Genomic DNA, 14,984 nt, shown 5'->3' with positions numbered 1-14,984 from the left:
AACTGTTTATTCCTGGCATTCGTCAGCACAGAAAAAGTCAGTGCTTGCCACATGCAAGTCTGAGCTCGGGGGGGATGGATAACACATCCCTGGGGGGCTAATGTGGGTCAGGGTTGGCTCTAGTCCCCCACTAAATAGACATTGCACAACTTCTCTGGCTTCAAACAGCCTGGCCACCTGAAAAAGCCCTCATATAGCCCAGGGCTACCAGGCACATCACAGGGTGCCCATGTGTTTTGTGAGGAGGGGCTGTTCCTTCAGCTTCTCTTGGCATTTCCATCCATTGTGCTTATGGAGGCAGAGGGGAATGCTCATGCAGGATGGGGTTAAACGTGCAGGGGGAGGTATGCTGTGGAGACTGGCCTGCAGCTCTGGGCCTCTGGCCCTGGAAAGGAGATCACACAAGGCATGGCACTTGACCCGGGTAAGGATTGTGGGAGGCCAGAGAATGCTGCTGCTTCCTTTGAGATGGTGCAGGTCACAGCTGGATGCAAAGAGCTTCCAGACAATCAGCACGAAGGAAGGAGATGGGGAGGAGGTCCTTAGCCTGTATTGCTCAAAGCAGAGTCCGTGCTTGGCTTCTGCTGGTGGAATGGCTGCTAGTACCCAGAGAGGGAGTCCTGGCCCAGCCCTCCTTGGAGCAACCCTCACTGGGTGTGGGTGAGGTTAGCGCTTGGGAAAGGCGGAGCTAAGAGCGCTTGCAGAGGCTGCTTTCCCTTGGGCTCCTCACCCCCGATATTCAAGTTGTGCTGGACTAGTGCACACAGCTTGGTGGGGTTTGTTCACTGAGCGAGCCGCGGGCTCTTGTGCACTGTGCTGGGATGCGCAGCCTGAGAAACGAGCGTCCCGTCCACAGCTTCCTTCCCCCCACCCCAGCTTTCCTCATGGCTTGGAGCTGAGCACCTCAGGGAAGGTTCCCTTTGCCTGCAGTGCAGCTACCTGACTGGCCGAGCCCCCTGTGCGTGCATGTAAGGGGCAGCACTGGCCTGGAAACCCCTGTGGCACTGGCCATGCTGTCTCTGTACAGGGCTCAAAGGGGCCTCTCAGCTGGGCCTCCTTGGCGGGGGGGAGGGGACAATGGGGGCTGGGGTTTGAGCAACAGTGATTGGCTGACAAGCAGGAGAAAATCAGAAGCAGAAGTGGCTTTTGTTGCTCTCCCAGCTGTGGGGACTCATCACTGACACAAAGGGCCCAATTGTGGGGCACCCTCTGCCATTGGGCTGACAGGTGCCCCAGGCTTAGCCTCATTGACCAGACCTTCTGGGCAGCAACTGGTGGATCATTCCCCATGCTGCAGCTAGCCAGTCCCCGGGGAGGGCAGCTGATGTCTCACTAGCCCAGAGGCTCATGTTCCAAAGGGGGCAACAGGGAGGCCCAGCTAGGCCCTGCACCCCCCTCCTACCCCATAGCACTTCCAGTGCATAGGGGCCAGGGTGTGAGCCACCCCTTGATGGATTCAACCCACAGGGTTCCCTTAGCCATCGCTAACACAGAGCCGTCACTCCCAGCTAGAGGTGGCATTCACACTCCTGCCTCTCCCTGCACCTTGGGGACTGCCACGTGCAGGTGTAGGGCAGACAACTCGTGCCCAGCCTGCTCTGAGATCAGCCAGCAGGGGGTACTGTGGGGCATCTGGGCGGTCAGAGCTGCTCAGCGGGCAAGGAGAGCAAGGTGTGGCAGGAGGTGATTGGAGCCACTGAGCGGGCAGAGTGCGATGGGGTGTCTGGAGCTGCTCAGCAGGTAGGAGCACTGCAGCAGTAGCAGGCAGTGAGAACTGCGTAGCTGGCAGGGGATGCCATGGGGCGGTCAGTGGGCAGGGAGCATTAGGGGGGCAGCACGCGGAGCCCCCTGCCCCTCCCCAGGGCCGTGCCAGCTGCTTCTGGGAGTAGTGCGGGGCCAGGGTAGGTAGGGAGCCTGCCTTAGCCCCGCTGCACTGCTGACTGGGAGCTGCCTGAGGTAAGTGCCTCCCAGCCAGAGCCTGCACCCTACACCACCTCCTGCCCTCCAGCCGGGAGCCCCCTCCTGCACCCAAACTCCCTCCTCCCAGAGCCTGCACCCCTCACCCCCTCCCAAACCCCAAACCCCTACCCCAGCCCTGAGCCCCCTCCCACACCCAAACTCCTTCCCAGAGCCTGCACCCCACACCCCCTCCTGTATCCCAATACCCTAGGCTCAGTCCAGAGCCCCCTCCCACACTCTGAACCCCTCGGCCCTAGCCCCCCCCCCTGCTCCAGCCCGGTGAAAGTCAGGGAGGGTGGGGGAGAGCAAGCAACAGAAGGAGGGGGGATGGAGTGAGTGGGGCAGGACCTCAGAAAGGGGTGGGGCAGGGGTGGGGCCTCAGGGAAGGGGTAGGGTGGGGCAAAATTGTTTGGATTTGTGTGATGAGACAGTTGGCAACCCTAATTACTAATTACTGCCATTACTAATCCTTAATGCTGCCATGAGTACAGGGGACTGGACTAGAAGACCTCATGAATGACATCCCTTCCAGAACTATGATGCTGTGATTTGGAAATGGCAGAAAAGGGGAACTTACCTTCTGTGGCCTGAGGCGGGGTGGTGCTCCCAGAGGCCAGGATTCCCCCAGGTTGCAGGGGGTGCTCCCATAGGTTGGGATTCCCCTGTCTACCCTGTATGCACCAACAATCTGCACTGGGATCAGATGGCGACAGGGGACTCCTCCCTAAGGTCAGGATTCCTCTGGGGAGGGGGCTGTTTCTTAGCCATTCCCTCCTACGGTCCCCTCTTCCCAGCCCCCTTGCCCCTGTGTCCCCTGTGGGGGCTATCAGTGCCTCTCCTTGAGTGACTCCCTCCCTGGGCCCAGCTTGGCCCAGAGCCTAGCTCAGCTTTGGGCCCATCACTGGCAGCCGAGGCCTTCCCAGTCCCGTGAGCATTAAGCCTGCACAGTCGCTGTGCCACTTCCTCTGGCGGGGCCCTGGGCCAGGAGCTGCCTGAGGGTCTTTTTTCTTGGAGCCAGCACCTTGCCCTGCTGGCTGGGGTCAGGCCGTGCTTCAGGATCTGCCCTGCCCTTAGGGACTGGCTGCCCCATCAGGTCCCTAGCATTTGTTTTCAGTGCCAGCTGCTCCTGTCTATCCTGCCTTCCCTCCCCCCACCAGCCCATCGGGTGCCTCTGAGTGAGGGGAAGGCGTGGGGGATTCGCAATCCATGCCCACCTGGCCCTACCAGCTGCTGCTGCCCATAGCAGGCAGGCTCTCTGGCCCGCTCTCCCCATCAGATGTGGGTTTCACTCTCCTCCCAGGCCCACGGCTGCAGGAATTCCAGACCCGCTGGCACAAAGGGGCCTTTGTTGGGGGGAAGCACCCTGGATGCTGGCTGCTGCTTCTCAGAGCTCAGCCGCTGCTTCTGGCAATCATCTCAGGACAGTCAGGCTGGGGAGAACTGCTTGGGGGGTGGGGGGACGACAGACTGGAGCCTGGGAGCCTCTGTATACCCAGAGCAGGCACAGCCTAGGCAGCACCAGGACAAGCTTCATTGCCACCCTCCAAACGTGCCTCAGCCCTGCCCTGGAAGGGAAGATGGAGGTTCAGTGTCTATGGTCCAACTGGTCCTTGGTCTCTTTGCAGGGGCTGCCCATAAATGACAATAATGTGGGTTTTGTCATGGGGATTTCTGGTTACCAAATATCCATCATGTGCTACCAGCTTGGGGGGGTGGCCTTGGGCCTGGTGCTCTATATGGGAAAGGCTCGGTGTCCCAACCCCCTGAGCCTTCTGGTCCCCTCTCCACCCCCCCTCCTGTTCCCAGAGCCCTGCCAGCCTGTGCCAGGGGATGGGTTCATCACATTGGGATAGAACCATCACTGGGACAGCAGCTAAATGAAAATACAAGAGCAGCCCCGCCCCCTACCCCGCCAGTCCCTCGGGAAACACCAGCAGCTCCCGGGGGGCCTGCCACATCTCTCGCACCGCTCAGAGCGGCACTGCTTGTGTTCTGCGGGCTAGGGGGTAGCAATGGGCCCAGGCCCCCTGTGCGGAGAGGCTGGCTGGTGCGAGAGTTTGAGTACAGCATTTTGGGGGGATGTCTGGAGGGAGGGATGTGGTCCAGATGGCAGGAGAAAAGGAGTCTGGCTGCAGCACTGGGGATGGATGGGAGGCAGGATTTCTGGGAGGGAGCAGAGGAGGCTGCAGGCTGTAGGGATGGAGAGAAGAGCTCTGCTTTGGTGACCGCGTCTGGAGCGCAGGATGGCGGGCAGCTGTCAGACCCTGCCCACACCAAACAACTGCCATCTCGGTACCAGCAAAGCAGGGGGAACGTGTGGGGCCTGGCTCCCTCCAAGCCTCCCGACACACTCCATTATCCAAACTATAGTCAGAAAACCCCCTCCCCAAGAATGACTATCTCACATTCTTCCTGCTCAGGGGGCTGTGGACTCAGTTATCACTGCCCCGCCTTTCCCCCCCACCCCCCAACACAGCGCTGCTAAGGTCTGCCAGCAGCTGCTGCCCAGGAGAATTCCCCCTATCAGCTCTCAAGAAAGGCTTGGATCTCAAAGAGAAACCTCCCTCTCCTCCCAGGAGCCAGGAGACACAACCCCTGAGACGGTCTGGGGAATCTTGCCAAGCTTCCCTGCTAGGGGGACTGGCAGCATGGAGCTGAGCAAGCCCTGGCCCAGTCTCCAGTGGAGGTTGGGCTTGCTGGTGGGGATTCATCCCGCTGGATGTCTCCCCTGCACAACAAGAAGAACTCTGCTCAGGCCAGTCAACTGCCCACAGGAACTGAGGACTGGAGCAGGCCCTGCTCATCCCATGCCACAAATCCCAGAATTCCCCACTTGCCACGCTCCCACATCTCGCCTGCCCATGTGCAGGGAGCAGAGCTGTATAGAGTCTTGCTACATGATTTCTGACAGGCAAGGGCTGGGGCCACTGAAGAGCCAGCAGGTTCTCACTCCCCTGTATGCACGCTACCTTGGCCTTCCTTCCCCACCTCAAGCCAGCTTCCCCCAGCCCTGTAGGATCAGTGACACCACCTGCCATCTGCTTTGTGTCTAATCTCCTGAAGTGCCTCCTACTGGGGTCTGATGCAGATCATTCATCTTGTCGCTTTGTTGTTCCCTCCACTAATGGCATCTCCCTTCTGCTTTCTGTGTCTATCACCACTGTTTCTGCAAAGGCAATGGTATCAGGGGCAAAGATCAATGTTTTGGACTAGCCAGCCTCCTCCACACCTTCCTTGCCTGATCCCTGAGTCCATCTCCTGCTTTGTCTGTACAGATTGTACTCACTCTACTTGCATGAGTCTAGCCTGCTATGTCCACTCCCAGCCAGAGAGGTTCCTTTGGGGGTTAGTGGCAGTCTGGTATCTGGAGTCAATGAGAGTAGCTCAGGCTATGATCTGTTCCTTTCCAATGTGCTGAATTCTGCAGCACTGGCCCTTTAAGTGTGCCTTCTTAGAGGGCACAGGCCAGGAACCTTCTCCCTGGAGAGCATTTCTCACTGTCCCTTGGGCCTGCTGTTTCTGCATATGGCTTGTGGGCTGTGACCTCACCCTTATCCGGCAGGAAGAGGGGTTGGGCTGTGGGCAGTCCAGTTCTCTTGGAATTTTGGATTCTTTCCTGTAGTTGGGGTTACATCTGTCCTGCCCCAGCCACTCTCACTCCCAAAGGAAGCTGCTCCCAGCAGCAGGCATAAGAATGGGCACATTGCTCTGGGGACAGCCATCTGCTCTGATGGACAAAGGGACATTCTCTCCAGACCTGTCGATGTGTCACTGCACAGGCATTCCCATCAGATTGGCCACAACATGTGCTGTTATGTGGAGTGAGATGCTCAGACTTCCATCTCTCGCTGAAGCGCTGCAGATTCACACCAGGGCCCTCCCTGCCCTGTCCTAGCACCTTCCATCTGAGGCTCTCAAGGCCCTTTGAAAACATGAGTGAATTCTGCCTCCCACTCTCCTGGAGGCAGGGAAGTATCATTTTCCCTATGGTACAGATGGAGAAACCAAGGCACAGAGAGGTCAGTGACTTGCTCAAGGTCACACAGTGCGTCAGTGACAGAGCTGGGAACAGAACCCAGAACAGGCATCCTAACCTATAGCCCCTCTGCTCTAACTCTACCAGAACAGGAAACCTGGAGTCCTGATTCCTACGCCTCTGCTCCATCCTCTAGCTCATGTTCCCTTCATCATCACATTCGTATGCACTTGGGTGAATTTACCGCTCTGAATAAGAAAGGTATGAACACTGCCACGCCAAACCCTGAGAAACAACAAGAGCCCCATGCCCTAAATACACCCCAAAGTGTGTGTGTAGGGAGATGGGGGACACCTACATTCCTGCTACTCAGAATCCTCCACACATGACACCCGGACTTGCTGCAGTGGGGACAACTGTGCTGGGACCCAGAGAGGATCCTGAGCTCAAGGGGAATTAACTGCAGGGGCAGCTGGTGAAACTCCAGCCTTTTTTCATGCCAAAGCCCCTGGTCCTAAAGAAGGAGGGGGAAGAAATACAGGCAGTGGCTGGTGCAGAAAGAGCATTGTCTCTCTCTGGCAAGGATCCCAGTCTTTCGAGCAGCCTATGGCCCCTGCACTCCTCACCCCAGCATAGGTAGGGTCAATGTAACTCTGGGCAGAGATAGATCCATGGAGTGGCAATGAGCACAGCACACCCCAGTAGGAGGCACTCACAACACCCTAAGGCAGTGCCAAACCCTCCCCCAGCAGAAGAGCAGGGACAATCTGGGGCAGCCTGTGCTTTTTGGTCTGTGCACAGAGAAGGGGTCATTCTCTAGGCTGCACGGCCCTATTCTCCAGAGGTGAGGAAGGGGAGATGTCATCAAGCAGTGCAACTATTTGGACGTGGGGAGGTGGTGAGGGAGCAATATAGATGTACGGAGTCAAATGACAGGCCCACTAGGGCGGGGGTTAGAGCAGGAGGCTGGGAGTCAGGACTCCATTCCCAGCATGGCTGAGGAAAAGCAGGAGAGTAGGAGGCAAGGGAGTTGTGTTCTGTTCCCAGCTTTGTCAGTGGCTCACTGGGTGACCTTGAGCAATGCCCTTCCTCGCTGTTTGCCCCCTTGTAAAATGAGGGTAATGATCCTGACCTCCCTGATAGGGGAAGGGGGCTCGGAGGGTGGTTTGGCAAATGTTTAACTGCTCCAGATCCTTGGAGCAAAGCAGCTATAATCAGGCAAAGCGTTATTAGCATTATTACTAGTCCCAGCAGCTTGGCAAACAAACCCTGCCCCACTTCATCTGATCTCTGGTATTTGGCAAGCCCCTTTCATGGGGGTCTCTGAGCAACCTGGGCCTTCCACTGGAGCAAGGTACAAGCAAGTTATTTCTGCTAGTCCCTGCCCTTGTTACCTTTCGGGCTTGACACTCATAGCCTGACAATAAACAGATTTCTACAAATTGTATTCGCGAAAGACCCTTTGTTCCACAGGGCCTCTCCCCGCTCTGTGTGTATCTCTATAGGTTGGGTAACCTGCATACACAATACAACTAGGAATGTACTGAAATATTTTTGCTCTTGGCTGGAGTCTCTCATTCTCCCATCATGACGTGGAAACCCTCAGCACAGCCATGCAGGGTGTTAGTTCACTCCCGCTCAGGCAGGGCTTGCAGTGTGCTTTGGCACAGGGAGATGCAGGCTGTCTGGCAAGATCTCTGGCTGCTTCCATCCACACAACACCTTGCATGGATTGGCATCGACAATCTTTTACTCCTTCTGTAAGCCAGTCCACCTTGGTCTGACGCTAATCGATGAAGCTGCAAAACTCCTCTGTACGATAGGGGAATATTCTTACATTGTGCAGATGGGGAAACTGAGGCACAGAGGGGGCAGTGACTTGTCCAAGGTCAGCACTGTAAGTCAGTAATAGAACCCAGGAGTCCTGACTCCCAGTCAAGTGCTGTAACCACTGCCTCTCCCATACAAGGTGAAAATCTCCCAGCTGGGAGAGTATAAACCCTAAATGGCTTCATTTGCTGCATGTTCTGGACTGAAGGTTGCTCCCACTACACTCATGCAACCCTGCTGACACTAGTGGGGAGGAGGGTTGGCGGTGGGCAAATACTGGCATTAGGGGTGTACAACATGGCATGCCAGAGGGCAGCTGTGTGCCTTTGTATGTCAGCGCGTGCACTCTGTGTGTGTGTGAGACAGAGAGAGAAAGCAAGCGAGTTCATTCCAGGCCTAGGACACAGGAAGCCTGGCAGGCCCAGGAACGTCTAGTAGGCAAGTTCCAGGAGGGTTACGTCACTGCTGACCCTTGCAGCTCTCATGCCTGTGACAGAGCTGTTGAGTGACTGTTTCTGCTTTAGGAGCAGAATGTCTCCGTGCTGGGGCTGGGCCAGCCCCCTCATCCCAGTGTTCATCTCTAGCTCCCCGTGAGAAAGCTGCAGGGCTGGGAAAGGTCATGGCTGCTGAGCTCACTGCAGTGGCTTTCCGCTGGGACCGTCTGGGCAATGGATGGGCCGCCTCAGAACGGGCTGGAAAGAAAGGCGAGGCGTGCTTTCGGTCTCAGCGCCCCTGGCCCCCTGCAGAATTTTGAAATGAGGTGACAAGCTCCAATCTTTACACTGCCCATTCCCACCCGCTTCGTGACTCCCCAGTCCAATGCCTAGTCCAGTGCATTCCCAGGCTCTGAGTATGTTAGCCCCACCCTGGGCACCTGGGCAGGCACTGTGTGGCTCAGAGAGGCAGCTGGAGCCAGGGCATTTTTTCAGTGGAGGCAAGTGGGGGTGGGCTTGTCTGGGAGGAGGAGGAGGAGTTGGGGAGATGGCAGGGCTCAGCTGCGGGGATGAAGGCAAACGAGATCCTAGGCACAATGGGCAGAGGGACAGAGAAATGAGTGCTGGGAGTAAATAAGGCCCTAGTGAGACTCCACCTGGAATGCTGTGGGAGGGCTGGGCCTTCCTCACCAGGGAGGATTACTCTGGAGAAGGGGCAGAGGAGGGCACCAAAGCTGATGCTGGCCCTGAAGGGTTTGGAGGAAAGGTTGGGGGGGCAGCGGTTTGGGATTCTGCCTGGAGAGAAGACGATTCTGCAGGGAGATTTGAGGTTTGCACAGTTCTCAAAGGGATCGAGTGAGTCAATTGAGAGAACCATCCCCCAGGGAAGGGGATGTGACCTGAACCTCAGCAGTCACCTCCTCAAAGGGGAATGAGCAGACTGGGCCAGTTAGCAGGGTAGGCAGTTGGAACGGGGTGTATGAAAGAGTATGAAGCAGCTTAATCTGCATCTTGGACAGGAAAGACCGAGTGGGGCAATGGAAGGTGGGATTCTGGTAAATGTGAAGAGTGGGACTGAACAGGTGCTAGTTAGGGGCTAGAACTGGGGGATCGCAGTGCCAGAGAGAATGCCAGGGAGACACAGGGCTCTTTTCGCCAGGCTCTATGGCCCCTGCTTTATTGTTCTCATCAGCCCATGTGCAAATCTGTATGTATGTGTCGGTCTGAAAGCTCAGCGCTGTGGGGCTAGGACTTCTCAGAGCTTCTCCCTCAGTCCCTATATGGGTGTTTAGCTAGAACCTGACCCTTAGATTCATAGATTCCAAGCAGGGGTGCGGGAGCAATTCTTATCGTGGGGGTGCTGAGAGCCATTGAACCAAACTGTAAACGCTGTATATGCTGGAAGCCAGGGGGTGCAGCAGCACACCTAGTTCCAGCACCTATGATTCCAAGGCCAGAAGAGACCATTGTGATCATCTGGCCTGACCTCCTGTACAACACACAGAACTACCCCCAAAATAATTCCCAGAGCTGATCTTTAAGAGAAACATCCAATCTTGATTTATAAATTGCCAGTGATGGAGAATCCACCATGACCTTTGGTACATTGTTCCAGCGGCTAATTACTCTGTCACAATTTTACATCTGAATTTGTCTAGCTTCAGCATCCAGCCGTTGGATTGTGTTGTACCTTTCTCTGCTAGATTGAAGAGCCCATTAACTATTTGTTCCACATGTAGATGCTTATAGATTGTGATTGAGTCACTCCTTAACCTTCTCTTTGCTAAGCTAAATAGATTAAGCTTGTGGAGTCTGTCACTGTAAGCTAGGGTTACCATATGTCCTGATTTTCCCGGACATGTCCGGCTTTGTGGTCCTCAAATCCCCATCCGGGATCTCTGCCCCAGTCCCCTGCTTACCTAAGAGCGGCTCCGGCAGGCTGTGAGCTGCAGGCGGATTCCCCAGCGGTGGCGGCGGCGGCTGCTGCTGCTCCCCCCAGACACCTCAGCTGTGTGCAGCTGAAGAGCCGAGCTGCCTTAGCGCTACCGGCTTCACGGTTTGCCGGGCAGCGCCCAGCCGGGAGCGCAGGGTCTGGAGGTCTGGGGGCTGCCCGGCAAACCGTGAAGCCGGTAGCGCTCGGGCAGCTGTTTCATGTGGCTGGGAGGGAGGAGGGGGAATGCGGGGCGCTCAGGGGAGGGGGCGGAGTTGGGGCAGGGACTTTGGGGAAGGGGTGGGGTTGGGGCGGGGAAGGGGCGGGGCCAGGGCCCCGTGGAGTGTCCTCTTTTTTTAATGTTTAAATATGGTAACCCTACTATAAGGCATGTTTTATAATCCTTTTATCATTCTCACGACTCTTCTCTGAACCCTCTCCAATTTATCAACATCCTTCTTGAACTGTAGGCACAAGAACTGGACACAATATTCCAGCAGCAGTTGCACAAGTGCCAAATACAGAGGTAAAATAACCTCTCTACACCTATTCAAGATTCCTGTTTCTACATCCCAGGATCTCATTAGCTCTTTGGCCACAGTGTCACATTGGGAGCTCCTGTTTCGCTGATTATCCACCATGATCCCCCAATCTTTTTCAGAGTCACTGGATAGAGCATAGAGTCCTCCATCCTGTAAGAATGTCCTATATTCTTTGTTCCCAGATGTATACATTTACATTTAACCATATTAAAATGCATATTGCTTGCTTGTGCTCAGTTTATCAAGTGATCTTGATTACTCTGTATTAGTGACCTGTCCTCTGCACTAATTACCTCTGCCCCGATTTTTGTGTTATCTGTAAACTTTATCAGCGATGATTTTATGTTTTCTTCCAGGTAATCGATAAAGACGTTAAATAGCATAGGGCCAAGAACTGATCCCTGCAGGACTCGACTGGAAACAGACTGCTTGATGACGATTCCCTGTTTACAGTTACATTTGATGACCCGCCAGTTTTTAATCCATTTAATATGTGCCATGCTAATTTCATATCATGATAGTTTTTTAATCAACATGCCATGCGGCACCAAGTCAAATACTTTACAGCAGTCTACGTCTATTATGTGAGCACTATTACTTTTATCAACCAAACTTTTAATCTCAGCAAAAAAAGGTATCAACTTAGTTTGACCAGCTCTATTTTCCATAAACCCATGTTTACATTACCCTCCTTAAGGTTGTTATTAATAGAGTCCCATATCAGCCACTCCATTATCTTGCTTGGGGTCAATGTAAGGCTGACAGGTCTATAATTACTCAGGTCATCCTATGTACCCTTTTTAAAAATTGGCACAACATGAGCTTTCTTCCAGTCTTCCCCAGTGCTCCAAGACCTACTGAAAATCAACGTTAACCGGCCAGCAAGCTCCTCGGTCAGTTCTTTGAAAATCTTGGATGCAAAGTTATCCAGCTGATTTAAAAATGTATAACTTTAATAGCTTCTGTTTAACATCCTCCAGAGATACAAGTGGAGTGGGAAGAGTGTTATCATCACCATATGATGAGACTGCATCACCTGTTTTTCCCCAATCATAGAACAGAAATATTTATTGAATACCTGTGCCTTTTCTGCATTATTTTTGATAATTTTACCATTTCCATCTAGCAATGGACCAATTCTTTGCCAGGATTCTTTTTGTTCCTAATATATTTCAAAAACTTCTTCTTTTGCCCTTAAGTCTGCTGGCCATAGATTTCTCCTTTTATCCCTTGGCTTCCCTTATCAATTTTATACGATTTCTAACTTCTGATTTATATTCATTATATTGTGGCTTTTGGGGCATCTAGTAAGGTGTTCTTAAACGATTCCCAATGATTATTCATGTTTTGGAGACAGCAAGAAAGAAAAAGCCTCATGTTTCCACATAGCAATTTACATGAGTGCAATAGTGTTCTTACCTGACACTAGAATGTAAGTGGCATCAATACCCAAAAGTAGCACTCCCCACTATGATCTACATGGCACCAATACCCATCGCTAGCATCCAAGTGGATGGAAATTGCTCAGGACCCCAGATCCTGTGGCACATTTTGCATGAATGGGCAGGTCTGCAGGGGGAACTAAATTTGGAATACAGGTTCTCATCCTCAGCTTGGTCCTTCACTCCCCTGGTTGATGGCCGCATGGAGACTGAGCACCTTGAAATGCTTAAAAAGGACCCGATCTGGACAGTGCTTGGAACAGGGTTGTTGGGCTATAGCTCTCTTGGGCCAGAGTGAAAGGTTGGATTTTTGAGGGGTAAGGGCATAACAAAGGGAGAATGGGAGAACACCGAGCAAGGCCCCTTTTCTCCCAAAGTATAAATATCTTCCCTATTGGACAGCCAGCGGGAACCAAAATAAAGTAGGTAGCACTGGCTAAGGTTCCCAGAGTCTTCATGCAGGACATCCTTAGGTTACAGCAGAGCTCGCAAACAGCTGCCAGGTGGCCTTAGAAACTATAGTTACTACACCCTCGGAGGGCCAGCCTCATAGCCTCTGGAGCCCCCAATGACACTAGATTACAGTGCCTCTTATGGTCTGTGGTCAACTTGCTCCTAACACCCGTAAAGATTACTTCTGCTGCTGAGTCCTCCATTCCTTCTGAGAGCTATGGACCAGCCCTGAATGCCAATGACTATGTCCCCCCACTCCCCATGCCCACTTTCTCCTAGGCTGAAGCACAAGTGCCTGTGTTATTTGGATATATTACTCTCCCCAGGGGAAGCAGCAGACAGTGAGGAGCAGGGTGTGGGTGACAGGGCAGCAGTTGCTGTGGGGGGTTGGCTGTATTTTTAACTCAGCCGCCTGTTTGGGGTTTCAATAGGGCCTTGTACTGAAACAGAACCCTGCACTGCTGCTGCCGCCAAACTGTGTTATTGTGCAGGACAGATGTTGTTAAGGCAATCCCCTCCTTCTGCCCCCAGCACTAACCGCCCTGCATGTGCCGGGAGCCAGCACGACCATCCGGACAGATGGGGTCATGGGGTCGAGCACTATCACTTACACCGAGCATGTGCCTTTTCCCCCCTCCCCCCCCCGAAGCGAGACTTTAAAGGGGCAGCTGGTGAGGAGGGGAATTTTTGTTGTTTCTCATTGCTGGGGACATTATTTCTGTTTGTGCTGGAGACAGGTCAGGTTGTCAGGGGGAGCTGGGGCAGTGAAGGCTCCTCTTTGGGGAAAGATCCAGGGACGTTCCCTGAGCAATCCCGGAGAAGGAAGGATCCCAACAACTGTAAGAGCCATTCGGGTTATATGGGTCCTCTCTTAGGGCTGATTTCCATTTGGAATCTGTGCTGGGGCCCCAGAGCTCAAGGGTGCATCCCAAGACAGGGTTGATCCATGGGGGCACCTTTCTCCCTCAGCAGCGTTTGGCACCCTTGCTCTATGGGACACTCAGAAGCTGCGGGCTAGGGCTGTTTGTTTGGGGGGCAGGGTCACATTTCTCTGCTACAATAACCTCACCCTGGTCTAATCATGAAGAGGTGCTGTTTGGAGCTGGGCATTTTCATTGCTCTGAGAACAGGGATGCAAGCAGACAGTGCGCGCCAGAGCGGCGGAGGACGAAGATGGGGACAGGAGACAAGATCAAGATCAAGACTGCTGGCAGTGAGCTATTAAAGAAGCCATTGCTCTGTATAAAATTCAACACTTGGACTGAATCCTTCCTTGGGTTACTCCACAGGCTGCGATAGGGCTACTCAAGATAGCAAAGTGTTTGCTGGAGCAGGCCCACAAATCTACCCATGCCTCCTTGGCTGCATGAAAGGGGGACTATTTTACCATGAGTATTTTTCTTGTCTTCCTAGATTTTTCCCAGGTACAGGCCATCTCGAGCGTGAGAGCTGCCCAAGGGGAAAACTGTTGCTGAGCTTGTGGTAAGAAGGCTGAGTGTAAAATACACAGTTCAAGGCAGAGCTACTGTTAGCTGAGCTCCTCTTGCTGGTGGTGTAGGGTTGGATCCTCCAGCTTCTCTCGGGCAGGCACTACCATGTATCCCAATTCATAAATATAGAGGGTGCTTTACTAAGCTGGCATGTTCCCTGCTATTCATAACAGATAGTGAGGATTGCCTGAGGCTGCGCATCTCCAATATGCAGCTTTCAGTCACAGGTGACCACTTTTAAAGGCAGCCTCAGGAAGGATGGTCCAGGGGCTGGGATACTGGCCAAGGACTAAGGAGACATAGGTTCAGTTCCCACAGACTTCCTGTGTGTTCTTCAACTTTATAGTCTCTCTGTTCCCCATTTATAATGTGGGGATGATAGCTCTGCCCCACAGGGTGTTGTGAGGATCAATACACTAAAGATTGTGACGTGCTCAAAACCTATGGTGATGGAGGCCACAGAAATATATCAGATGGCTGGACAAAGATCCAGTCCTACTAGGTAGCTTTTCCTAGTTCCCCATGGACAAATTTCCCCATGCATTGTATTAGAAAATCTATTGTCACCTCTGCCACTATGCTGCATGCTGTAGGCATGGGAAATTTCACTGGGGCAGCAAGAATAGAACTTTTGCTGTAAGAGCCCAGGCACCTACTACTAGACCTAATGATTTCCCATGAGCTGCTGGCAGTATGGGGCCTATGACTCACAGCAGAACAGTTCTGAGTCCACCCCCTAGATCTGGCTCTCACTGGCACTCAGGAGTTTGCTACCCTATTATATAACACAGGCACCTGACCAGAGTATCCCCTTGCTGAGACCTCAGCCCCTGCAGAGGTGCGGCTGAGCCCCGCTAGGGTGCTGCCAAGGAGCCAGGGCCAGGCGGCGGGAGGGCCGCGGGCAGTTCCCGGGGGACGCGGGGGGAAG

This window comes from Trachemys scripta, chromosome 3, assembly GCF_013100865.1.
Source record: "Trachemys scripta elegans isolate TJP31775 chromosome 3, CAS_Tse_1.0, whole genome shotgun sequence".
NCBI classification, from domain to species: domain Eukaryota; kingdom Metazoa; phylum Chordata; order Testudines; family Emydidae; genus Trachemys; species Trachemys scripta.
Note: the sequence above shows the minus strand (reverse complement) of the source record.